Genomic DNA, 13,517 nt, shown 5'->3' on the forward strand with positions numbered 1-13,517 from the left:
ATGGCCAAAGCAATACTATAACGATATAATATGATATAGATCATTCTAATTGTTGAAACCTAAAAATTCTAACATTCAAGAAACCCTAATTCTAGATAATAATAAGGGAATCAAGAATCTAACTGAAAACTAGGGACCTAATGGGTGAAAGGAATCCACTAGTGAAATCCCACATACCTGTTGATGAATTCCACGAATAAATCTTTTGATTTTGGGGCTCGAACTAATGGAACTTTGCNCTAATTCTAGATAATAATAAGGGAATCAAGAATCTAACTGAAAACTAGGGACCTAATGGGTGAAAGGAATCCACTAGTGAAATCCCACATACCCGTTGATGAATTCCACGAATAAATCTTTTGATTTTGGGGCTGGAACTAATGGAACTTTGCCACGTCCTTGAACTAGGGTTTGGTCACCTCTTTCTTCTTTCTAAGCTCTAAGTTTCTTAGTTTTGATTAATGATTTGACTTAGGAAATTTCTAGTTATGTTTCTAAGTTTAAACTGATCAAAAACACGTAGTTTAAGGGTAAATGGTGTAGTTTATTGGTCCAATGAATAAGGAAAAGACCAAAAGACCCCTGGCTTAAAAGTTCTCAGGGTCACCGATGGACGGGACCAACAGACCATCGAGCAACTGACGGTTCGTGCAGGTCAACTGTCAGTCATGACTGGACGTTGATTACTGGGGGTCTGACCTACGGCCCTGGACCATGGACCATGGTCTGTCCTACGGTCTGTAGGTCCTGATGTGGCTTCATCCTTAGCCAATTTTTTTGAGGCTTCTAGGAAGAGGGTTGCAGGTGCGAACCACGGACCTGCAGGACGGACCGTGGGTCCTCATACGGTCCATGGATAGTGCCCTTGGGTGCCACCAGAAACACATGAAAGCTACAATCTGGTCTATTCTAGTATACGGGGTGTTACATTATCTCCCCCTTGGAAACATTCATCGTCAGATTAAGACTAAACTAGCTGAAACAGAGTGAGAGGGCTCCAATCCCTACCACTAAAATACTAAAATTGATTTCTGAGTGAACTAACTTCCAAGAACATGCAAATACGTTGAAAATGCAAGTGAAAACTGAAGGAACATGATACTAAGACTGAATTTACGTATGAATGACTGAAAAACTGAAGAGGAACTATTACCTCAAGCTGGAATGGAATCGGAAGGAAAGAGGTGAGGATACTTGGCTTTCATGGCTGCTTTTTCTTTCCAAGTTGCTCCATCTATGGACTGACTCCTCCACAAAACCTTGACTGAAGCGACCTCTTTGTTTCTCAACCTTCGAACCTGACGATCAAGGATTTCAACTAGTACCTCTTCGTAAGTGATACTATCCTTCCTAGCCACACTTTCCAAAGGCACAATAGACGTTGGGTCACCCACACACTTCTTCAACAACGAAATCTGAAAAATCGGATGCATTGTTGTTAGTCCTGTTGGCAACTCTAACTCATAAGCCACTTTACCAACCCTTTCAAGATCTTGTAAGGGCCTACATATCTAGGACTGAGCTTCTCTTTCTTGTCAAAGCTCATCACCCCTTTCATAGATGACACTTCCAAGAAAACCCAATCATTATTTTTGAGCATCTAGTTCCCTTCTCCTTACATCTGTATAGGATTTATGGCGACTCTGGGATGTCTTAAGTCTATCTCTAATGAGTTGCACTTTCTCCATAGCATAATGAACTGAATCTGGCCCTATTAAGGCTTCTTCACCTACTTCAAACTAACCAACGGGAAATCTACATCTACGCCCATACAATGCCTCATAAGGGGCCATGTGAATGTTGGAATGGTAAATATTGTTGTAGGTGAACTCTATAAGAGAAAGGTGATCATCCCAACTACCCTTGAAATTGATCATGCAAGCTCTCAACATGTCCTCTAAGGCTTGAATGGTACGCGCTGCCTCACCATCCGTCTGCGGATGAAATGTTGTTCTAAGGTTAACCTGAGTACCAAGACCTTTCTAAAACAACTTCCAGAAATGAGAGGTAAACTCTGGACCTCTATCTGAGATGATAGACCAAGGAACCCCATGCAACCTAACTATCTCATTAATGTAAATCTTGGTGTAGTCCTCCGCCGAATTTGTAGTCTTGACAGCCAAAAAGCGTGCACACTTAGTAACTCTATCAACAATCAGCAAAATAGAGTCATGATGTCTGCGAGTATGAGGTAAACCTATGATGAAATCCTTGTTCATCACTACCCACTTCCAAGTAGGAATGTCGATCTCTTGAGTCATACCTATTGGTTTCTGATGTTCTACCTTGACTTGCTAACAATTGGTGCATTTAGCCACAAAACTTGCTATATTCCTTTTCATACCATTCCACCAAAAGACTTCCCGAAGATCATTATACATCTTAGTGGCACCTGGATGGATAGAATATCTAGAGTTATGGGTTTCTGCAAGAATCTATTGTTTCAACTCGCCCACCTCAGGAACGCATAATCGACCTTGGTAACGAACCACACCAACTCCCCCTTGGGAGAAAACCTCAACTCTCTACTGATGGACTGCACCCTTTAGCTGAAGCAATATCGGATCACTATCTTACTTTTCCTTAACCCCCACTACCAATGAAGATTTTGCCTCATTCTGAACTATTACACCACCATTTGATTTGCTCATAAGGCGAACTCCTGAGTGAGCGAGCATGTGAACATCTTTTGCTAGCTCCTTTCTTTCTTCCTCAACATGTTCTACACTACCCATAGATAGTCTGCTAAGAGCATCTGCTACTACATTGGAATAACCAGGATGATAATGCACACTCATATCATAATCCTTGAGGAATTCAAGCCATCTCCTCTGGCAAAGTTTCAACTCTTTTTGGATGAACACATACTAAAGGCTCTTATGGTCTATGAACACATCTATGTGAACACCATACAAGTAATGTCTTCAAATCGTAAGTTCAAACACCACTGCTTATAGATCGAGGTCATGAGTCGGATAGTCTTTCTTATGCACATTATGTTGTCTAGAAACATATGTTATAACCTTACCTCATTGCATCAACACACAACCTAGACCGACTCTAGAAGCATCACAGTAGATATCATAACCATTTGAACCCTCTAGTAGAGTCCAAACAAGAGCTGTAGTCAACCTAGGTTTCAATTTTGTGAAGCTTTTCTCACAATCATCTGACCACTGAAACTTGACTTTCTTCTGTGTCAACTTAGTCAGTGGAGAGGCTATGGATGAAAACCCTTCCACGAACCTTCAATAATAACCCGCTAAACCCAATAAACTTCTGATATATGTAGGAGAGGTAGGTCTGTGCCATTGTTTCACTGTTGCCATCTTCTGAGAATCTACTCAGATCCCTTCGCTAGACATAATGTGACGAAGTAAAGCATGATTGGCGTGTGGGTGAATGAATCCAATACTATGAGAAACTCACATACCTCTTAGGGATTAAACCCTTGGCGAAAATCCTCAAGAAAATCTCAAGTACATGACGAACGCTTGAATCTTCTCCTCTTTTCTCCTCTTCTTGAACTCCTCTCAAAACCCTAGGGTATTTATGATTTTTAAAACTGAACCAAATCAAATTAGACCCCTAAATATTACAAATTTTCGAATTAAATATGATAGGGTAGGGAAAAGACCAAAATACCCCTCATATTTTCGGGTAACTTTCTTTAACTGGAGAACCCAACTTCAAATGGGCATATCTTCCTCATATGAGCTCGAAAATTAGCAAACTATGTGGAGTTAGAAAGAGGATTCCAATACCTTTCATTTGATATCTTATGGGTCACCTAACTCATCATCTACCGAAAGTTATGGTTGTTTGAAGTTGACCCAAAACTCACAACTTAAGCATAACTTGCAATCTTTCAAATTTTGCTATTTCCAATTTAGTTCTTTATATTTTTAGCTCTTTCAAATAGCGAGGCGTTATAGTTAATTTGTCCGCCCTTAAATGGTCTCTTAAAGCTCCTTCAAACGGCGGGGTGGTTAAAAACCTCAATTCTCATAGAGCTATGTACTTTGTTATTATCTAAAATTTAGAAATCTATGGAGGTCTTTTTTTCCTCATTTGTTATATATTACTAAGCTTATTTATTTCAAATGTTTCATTTTTCTTTACATCACATTTTCACTTTGGACATTAAAATTTCAAGTATGATCCATTATTTTACTAAAATACCTTTTGAAATTATTCATTTTCATTAATTAATTCCATAAGTTACTACATCACTTATAACTTATAACTACGTTGTTGGTAGCATTACTTTCTTTTATTAAGTCACCACATTAGTTATAATTGTTCAATTCCAAATGAGGAAAAACTTATCTCACTTAAATATGTATATATGTAAGGTATATTTTAGTCTTAAAAAAAATAATTTTCTGCTTCTGCTTTTTTAAAAAGCATAATTGTTTAGCTTCTTACCAACAGCAGAAAAAACTTCTTCTGCTCCATTTAAAAGCAGTTTTAAGAATTTGTCAAACGCTTAATTTTTCAAAATAAGTACTTTTCTTCAAAAAGAAACAATTTTGGCCTCAACAACAATGCCAAACAAATTCTTAATGGTTATAATCAAAATTAGGTCACTGATGTATTGTAATCTGTACATACCTACATAACTAAAACTTGTATAACTTAAACTTGTATAACTAAAACATGTATAATTAATACCTTCATAACTAATACGTGTATAACTAAATCTTGTATAACTAAATTCTACATAACTAATACATGCATAACTAAATCATGCATAACTAATACATGTATCACTAATAATTACATAACTAATACCCACATTACTAATACTTGTAAATCTCTATCCAGCTACCAAACGACCCTTAAGTGTGAACTGAATATTTGATAAGTATTATTGACATTGTAAATTTTCATTGGCATTGATTATCTGATTTTAACTTCTTCTTTTTTATCTGAAATAAGTTATATTATTTTGTGATAGTAAATCATCTTATTCTTCTTTCGTAAAAAACTCATATGACCAGACCCACTAGAATGTCATAATTGAAGCATTTTTCTTCATTGACTGCCGAATATAAAATCCAAAACAAGGTTGGAATCAAATCAAAATTAATTTGGTGAGAAATATATCAATGGTAGGTTATCCCACTAGTAATCTTTATTTCAAGGGATGGAGGTGTTAACATGTAAAGTAAAAGTAATTTCCCCTTAAACATACAATAGGAGCATTATCATCAATTTCTCCTTTCTCCGACGTTTGAGGTTCTATGTTCTCATGAGATTGATGTCGGTGGCGTGACATTGTAGATAGCTCCAGTTGTTTAGATTTTACTGGTGCGGTATGAAGTATGTAACTGTAAAGCAATTTATAGACGGATAATAATCGAATTAGATAAAAGGAGTCATATATAATGTGAATTCTTTTTCGTTATATGATTAGGTCTTCGAAAAGGTAATTTCTTTAAGCTGAAGGATTGGAATAGAAGACACATTTATCCTTTAGATTTGTATTGTTATTTAATTCCAAATGATTAATGTGTTACTACATTTTACTTTTCATTATTTGTTAAACAAGTAACAAAAAATTCACTACAAGAAAAAAAAAATTTAGAGAAAGAAAATCTAGTCGTTAAAAATCTATAATGACCAGACAAAAATTGATCGTCCCAGATCGTTACAAGCTCTGTCGTTAAAGGTTAACAATCGGATAGAAAATTCAAACGTTAAGTATCATTTAGCAAGAAGAATTAATCTGGTCGTTAAACTTGCTTAAAATGACCAAATTCCCCTTCGTTGATGTTAATTGGTCTTTAATACCTTGAAGTAAAAACAACAAAATTTAGTGGTTATAAGTACTTTTAGCAGTCAAAATTCCTTCGTTGATTACAATACTTTTAACAACCAAAATTTCCTTTCACAAATTTTGATTGAAATAATTACATATATAATTTTTTATTTTCTTTCAACAGTTCCAATAAAGTAGTATCATTTCATTTTCTTTTCACATACAGTCAAGATTTTATATAAAATTGTATTGTTAACAAAGAATTGAAACATCATATTAATTTAAATTACTGAAAAACATATGTTTTCAACCCAATATCTAAAAAATATGAATGTTCGACATAATATCTTAAAAACATACATGTTCGACATCTATCAATTCCTTAAAATTTGAGAAAATGAATTTGTAGAATAGGTACAAACAAACGTCTTTGCACCAACTATAAGAATATAACATTCTCTTCATCTAACTCCACAATTCTTCAACATCATGTTCTTTAATCTTCAAGTTTTTCATTTGTTAAAAGAAAATTTTCAAGTCAATTAGTAACAATACATTGGATAACTAATAACTTAGTTATAGAACATAAATCAATAATTTTATCATTGTTACAACAAAAGTATGGAGTAATTTCAATGTATATGATCCAAAGAAGACAATGATTTAAATACATGTAAAGAAAAGACTAAGGTAACTGAATATCTAAATCCCTAAGAATCGGCTAGAATATTATATACAAGGAAACATATAACTTTATGATTCTCTAACACTCCCCCTCAATCTGGAAGATAAATATTGATCATGCTCAGCTTGTTGCAAAGGTAATCAACTCGAGTTCCATTCAACGCTTTTGTAAACAAATCAGCTAGTTGCTCTCCTATCGTCACGTAGCCAGTGGAAATCAGATTTTCCTGAATCTTCTCATGAATAAAATGACAACCAAATTCAATATGTTTAGTTCTTTCATGATACACCAGATTTGAGGCAGTATGAAGAGAAACTTGATTATCACACCAAAGTTTAGTTGGTGTATGATGCTTTCACAATTTCACTTAAGAGATGATGTATCCACATAATTTCACATGTGGATTGGGACATATCTTTATACTCGGATTCTACACTGGATCGAGATATAACATCTTGCTTCTTACTCCTCTAGATATTTGATTCCCTCTAACAAAGACACAATTGCCTATTGTAGATCTTCTATCAATTTAGGATCTAGCCCAATCAGCATCAACAAAACACTCCACACGAGTATGACCATGACTTTTATACAATATGCCAAGTTCGGAGCTCCTTTTAAGTAACATAGAATATGCTCCACAGCTTCCCAATGTTTGACTGTAGGTGCGGACATGAACTGACTAACAACACTTACCGCAAAAGCAATATCTAAACTAGTCACAGTCAAGTAATTTAACTTCCCAACCAACCTTCTATATCTTTCTGGATCATTAAAAGGATCACCATAATATTTCATAAGATATACATTGGGTACCATTAGAGTATTGCAGGGTTTAGCTGCCAACTTTCCAGTGTTTTCAAGCAGGTCAAGAATATACTTTCTCTAAGACAAAAAAAATCCCTTCTTGCTTTTGTTCACTTCTACTCCCAAGAAGTATTTCAACTGGCCCTAGTCCTTTGTATGAAATCTAGTATGCATAAAAGACTTAATGGAAGAAATCCCTGCATAATCACTTCTTGTGATAACAATGTCATCAACATATACAACAAGAAGGATAAGACAGTTGTTGATTGTCAATAGAAGACTGAGTGATCACATTTGCTCATTTTTAGCCCAATATCCTGAACTACCTCACTGAACTTGCCAAATCTAGCCTGGGGACTTTGTTTCAAGCCATATAAGGACGTTTTCAAATAACACATTTTCCCATACTCCCCTTGAGCAACAAAACCAGGTCGTTGCTCCATATATACTTTCTTCTGAAGATCAACATGAAGGATTGCATTCTTAATATCTAACTGATGTACATGCCAATTCTCAGAAGCAGCTAGAGAAATGAACAAGCGAACAAAAGTGAGTTTGGCAACCGGAGAGAAAGTGCCTTAATAATCTACCCCATAGGTTTGACCATATCCTTTAGCCACAAGTCTAGCCTTAAGTCTTGGTATAGACCCATCTGGATTAACTTTAACTGTGAAGACCCAATTACATCCCATTAATTTCTTTCCCTTGGGTAAATCCACCAAATCCCATGTGTGATTTTCCTCTAAGGCATGTATTTCATTAAGCATTGCATCAGACCATCAAGGATGATTCAAAGCCTCTTTCACTATTTTGGTTACAGATATAGAGTCTAGAGAGGCAATCAAACATCTAGACGCAGAGTATAAGCCATCATAAGAAATATAAATTAGCAATAGAATATGTGGATTTGCAACTACGAGTACCTTTGCGAAGAGCAATAGGGAGGTCAAGATTTTATGCAGGATTTAGTGGCAAATGGATTGTTATAGGACATGTATCATTGGTCTCTCGCCTCCTCTAGTAAACTCGAACAACTAGTAGTCTTACTACCGCCGATGGAGTAGAAACTGGTGGGACAATAGTCGATTGATCCTCAATGGGAGATAGAGAGACAACATTTCATTCTTTCGTCAAACCACGGGTAACTTGATAGACTAACCACTCATCTTCCTCCTCCTAACTTGTAGAAATTGGAGGTTGTCACAACCTAAGGGTACCCTCTAGATGTAACATGGGGTATAGAACCCTGAAGGACTCCATACAAGCCATTTAGCTCTCATAACATAAGAAATAGAACAACAAAAGTAAAATGAAGTCCAAGTTCAAAACCTTTTATAAAAGCAAAGTGGAAGTCTAATACACTTCTCTCATCATAGCCATCTAATACAATAGAATGAAATCGGGCCTAGCCCATACATCATGTTCAAAAGAGAAATACAAGAAATGGAATTAAACAATAAACTCCATCCTCGAAGTATGAGGACTCACCAAAGCTCAGAAATCTCGAACTTAACCACTAGCCACGAAGCTGAGTACCCTGACTGTCGGACCATACATTTGGGAAAATATAGGCAAGAGTATGTGTTAGTACAAATAATGTATGAAGTATGATAGTCATGCATAAAACATTTAAATCATGGACATTTCATTTCATGACATGCAATTGACCAAACTAAACATGATATAAAAATTAGAAAACATAAGTCATAAATCCTGGTCAATGCAAGCTAACTTCATCTTTAAAACCTTTGAACTCATATGTGATACTTCTTGAAGTAACCTCAGTTCATTATTACTTGTGGGGAATTATCCTTAACCGACATAGAGAGCATGTGAGCTATAACATGATCCCCCGGTGTCTCCCACACCGAAAAGGGTTGTCCTACTTGCCAAGGTAGAACCATGAACTTCTAGCTTAAGTGGATACACTAGCTAATCAACCTATGGGGGAACATAGATAAGTGATAAGAAGATTGCTACTAGAAATTCGACCTCTACTAATGGGGGATCTTCCATATCATGAGATTGCTTATAGAAACCCAACCTCTACTATGGGAGAGCTTCCATCTCATCGTCAATATCCACTCGGTGCTAAGCATAAATACCATGGAGTAGTCATTTCTTACTTGACTTCATTATTCATGGAAATGTGCCCTAGGACAACCAAACCAAGCTTGTTCATTAGGATAGGTCTTACTCTTTGATTCAATAAGGTGAGAAAGCCTTTCAACCTAAGAATCCTTTCTATGTGAGAAAACCATTCACATCATGCTATTATGTGTTTATGAGAATATCCTTTCACAACACAACATTATCATTGGTACTTTACTCTCAAAACACCCTTAAAACATTTGCATAGAATTCATAAGAAAATGCATAAGTCTATAATTTACCTTTTGAGGATAAAACCCCACTTTCAATCATCAGCACTTAAAAAACATGGGTTGAAGAAAAACCTAACTCAATTCGGTAATTCTAATCTTTGAAATTGAGGGGTTTGAGACTATGGATGGAAGGAATCCATGGATGAAAACTATCATACCTTGAATTTAAAATCTATCCTTCAATGGAGCAATTGAGACCTTGACTTGAAACCCTAGGTTGAATCTTCTTCTTCAAGTTTCTAGAGAGAGAAGTAATTGGAGAGGAGATTTTGGCTTTTCTTTTGTGAATTTGGAAAAATGAAGTAAATGGGTTAATTTGGGGTTGAAAAAGCTTATATAGGGGTCTTAGTGAAGGGTAAAACGACATAGTATAGAAACTAATTAAATAGGAAAAGACCCAACTGCCCCTAACAATAAGTGTCAGGTGACCACCAACGGACCCCAGTCGGCGGACCGTGGTCTGAACCACGGCCCGTCCTGGTGGACCGTAGTTGGTCATCAGAAACAGCAATTTTTGGCAAGTGAACCACGGACCCGACCACGGATTGTGGTTTGGCCTACGGTCTGTAGGTCTAGCCATGGTCCTGTACCTCAACACCACTCTTAAGCAGGGCCATCCACGGACCATACTTACGGTCTGTGGTCCCTAAAATTTGATCTTTTTCCCTTTGTCGGATACGGGGCGTTACAATATCTCCCCCTTGGGATCATTCATCCTCAATTGAGATTCAAACTGGTTCTGAAAGAGTAGGAGAGGAACTAACAACTCAACCTACAATGCAATGCATACAACGAAGGTGGAACTATCAACTCCAAGCTAGGACGTTCTCAAAACATCGTAAGAGGGGTGAAACTAACTCTATCAAACCATTATGCAAGCAATGCACATAAACAAGGGGGAAACATCAATTCCAAGCTAATCATACTCAAATGCATTATAAGGAAGTAGGAACAACATCTAGCAACCCAATATGCATGAAATTTAAAAATTTCTTATGTTCAAGGAGGAACTACCTTCTCTAAGCTAAAAGAATGCTCAACACAATCTCATGGAGCCCATATGCAATTTACTCTCAAAAAGCATAGCTAAAGCATGTTCATCAATTCATCTCATGAAGTCTATAGACAACTCATACTCAATGCATAACAACATGAGGTAAATCAATCATATAACTCATTTTCTTTCAAAACATAAGTTTTCATGAACAAGCATCACATAAGGAAATCATGGAAACATATAAAACACATGACTCCCAATAAAAGGACAAATCAAGAGGAACTCATTAGCTCAAGCTAGAATAGGAGTAGAAGGAAAGAGATGAGGATATTGGGACATCATATCAGCCTCGGCCTCGGCCTCCCAAGTAGCACCCTCAACTAACTGATTACTCCACAACACTTTAACAGAAATTATTTCCTTGTTTCTTAACTTCTTGACTTTCTGGTCTAGAATCTCAATCGAAACTTCCTCATAAGAAATACTTTCATCAAATCCCAACCCTTATAGGGGAACTATGGATGTCGGATCTCTAACATATTTCTTAAGCATAGAGACATGGAAAACAAGATGCACTGTTGCCAACTCATTCGGCAAGTCTAACTCATAAGCAGCATTACCAACACGCCTCAAAATCTGATATGGGCTTACATATCGGGGACTAAGCTTCCCCTTTTACCAAATCTCATTACACCCTTCATGGGTGAGATTTTCAAGTAAACGCAATCATTAACATCAAACTCTAGATCCCTTCTTCTCACATCGGCATAGGACTTTTGTCGACTTTGAGCCGTTTTCAACTTTTCCCTTATAAGCCAAACTTTCTCCATTGATTCTTGTATCAATTAGGGGCCTATTAGGTCAACTTCATCCATCTGAAACCATCCTATATGATACCTACACCTCCTACCATATAAGGCCTCAAATGGAGCCATATTGATACTCAAGTGATAACAGTTATTGTAAGCAAACTCAATCAATGGCAAATGGTCGTCCCAATTACCCTTAAAATCGATAACACAATACCTTAACATATATTCCAAAGTTTAGATAGTACGCTCCGCTTTCCCATCGATTTGGGGATGAAAAGTCGTGCTAAGCTTAACTTTCATTCCAAGACCCTTTTGGAATGACTTTCAAAACTGAGAAGTGAATTGGGTAGTACGATCAAAAATAATGGACAAAGGCACTCCATGCAACTTTACCATCTCTCTCAAGTACAAGTTGGCATAGTCCTCCACTGAGTAGGAAACCTTAGCGCGAAGGAAATGAGCCAATTTCGTCATCTGATGTACTATCACCCAATTAGAATTATTTTGTCGCTGCGTGCAAAGCAAACCAACTATAAAGACATATGCAAGTCTTCCCACTTCCAAGTAGGAATGCTAATGTCTTGGGAAAAACCTCCTAGTTTCTGATGCTCAACCTTCACTTGTTGGCAATTTGGAAACTTAGCCACAAATCTTGCAATATCTTTCTTCATCCCATTCTACTAATAGACCTCTCATAAATTATGGTACATCATGGTGGCTCCCGGGTGAATAGAATACTATGAACTGCGAGTTTCTGTTAAAATATATTCCCTCAAATCATCCACCTTTGGAACACATAATGACCTTAGTATCTAACTACCCCATCTCCCTCTTGGGAGAAAGCCTCAATGGATTTCTTAAGCACCGTTTCTTTCAATTATACCAAAATTGCATCAAGACCTTGCTTGGCTTTCACCTCTTCCACAAAAGATGATTTGGAACCATTGTGAACCATAACACAACCCTTGGTGGAGTGCACTAGTTGAACACCTAATCGAGCCAATATATGAACATCTCGAACCAACTCTTTCTTTTCTTCTTCTATATGAGCAACACTACCCATAGATAACCGACTAAGAGCATCTTCTACCACATTGCCTTTACCGGGGTGATAAAGAACACTCATGTTGTAATCATTCAATAACTCCAGCCACCTTCGTTGGCGAAGATTCAAATCTTTTTGTTTAAACGCATATTGCAATTTCTTGTAATTGGTAAACACATATACATGTACTCCATACAAATAGTGTCTCCAAGTCTTTAAGACAAAAACGATCGCCGCTAATTCCAGGTCGTGAGTAGGATAATTCTTTTCATAGATAAGTTGTCATGAGGCATAGGCAATAAATTTCCCATTTTGCATAAGCACACACCATTTCCCAATTCTCGAGGCATCAGAATAAACCACAAAACCATCCGTCCCTTCCAGTAAGGTCAACACCGGAGCGGAAGTAAGTCTATCTTTCAACTCTTGAAAACTCTTTTCACACGCTTTAGACCATATGAATTTAGCCTTCGTTTGAGTCAAAGTCGCCAGATGAGAGGCAATTGAAGATAATCCCTCAACAAACCTTCTATAGTAACAGGCTAAACCCAAGAAACTTCTAATATTCAAGGGAGTTAGAGGTTTAGCTCTTGACCGCATCCGTCTTCTTAGGATCTACCTCAATACCCTTACTAGAAATAATATGACCAAGGAAATCTAAGGACCCTAACCAAAATTCACATTTGCTAAACTTTACAAAGAGTTGTTGGTTCTTAAGAATTTGCAACACGATCCTCAAATGATCAATTTGTTCATCCTTACATCTTAAGTAAATCAAAATATCATCAATGAACAAAATCACAAACATGTCAAGGTATTGTCTAAACACTCTACTCATCAAATCCATAAACTCCACTTGAGCATTAAACAACCCAAATGACACTACCAAAAACTCATAATGACCATATCGATTTCAAAAAGCTGTCTTCGGAATGTCATCATCTTTCACCCTCAGTTGGTGATAACTAGATCAGATATCAATCTTAGAGAAATAACTTTCCCTTGAAGTTGGTCAAACAAATC

The 13,517-nt window shown here is 36.8% G+C and overlaps 1 long non-coding RNA gene across 1 annotated transcript in view; it reads right to left on the minus strand.

Annotated features, from left to right (window-relative positions):
- Positions 1–8,599: 8,599 nt before the first annotated feature.
- Positions 8,600–13,517, minus strand: part of LOC125867758 (uncharacterized) — a 32,845-nt gene continuing 27,927 nt past the window's right edge. Inside the window, exon 4 of the long non-coding RNA XR_007446666.1 lies at positions 8,600–8,797. This is a non-coding gene — a long non-coding RNA (uncharacterized LOC125867758). The remainder of the gene's footprint in view (positions 8,798–13,517) is intronic.

This window comes from Solanum stenotomum, chromosome 6 (assembly GCF_019186545.1).
Source record: "Solanum stenotomum isolate F172 chromosome 6, ASM1918654v1, whole genome shotgun sequence".
In the NCBI taxonomy this organism is placed as follows: Eukaryota; Viridiplantae; Streptophyta; class Magnoliopsida; order Solanales; family Solanaceae; genus Solanum; species Solanum stenotomum.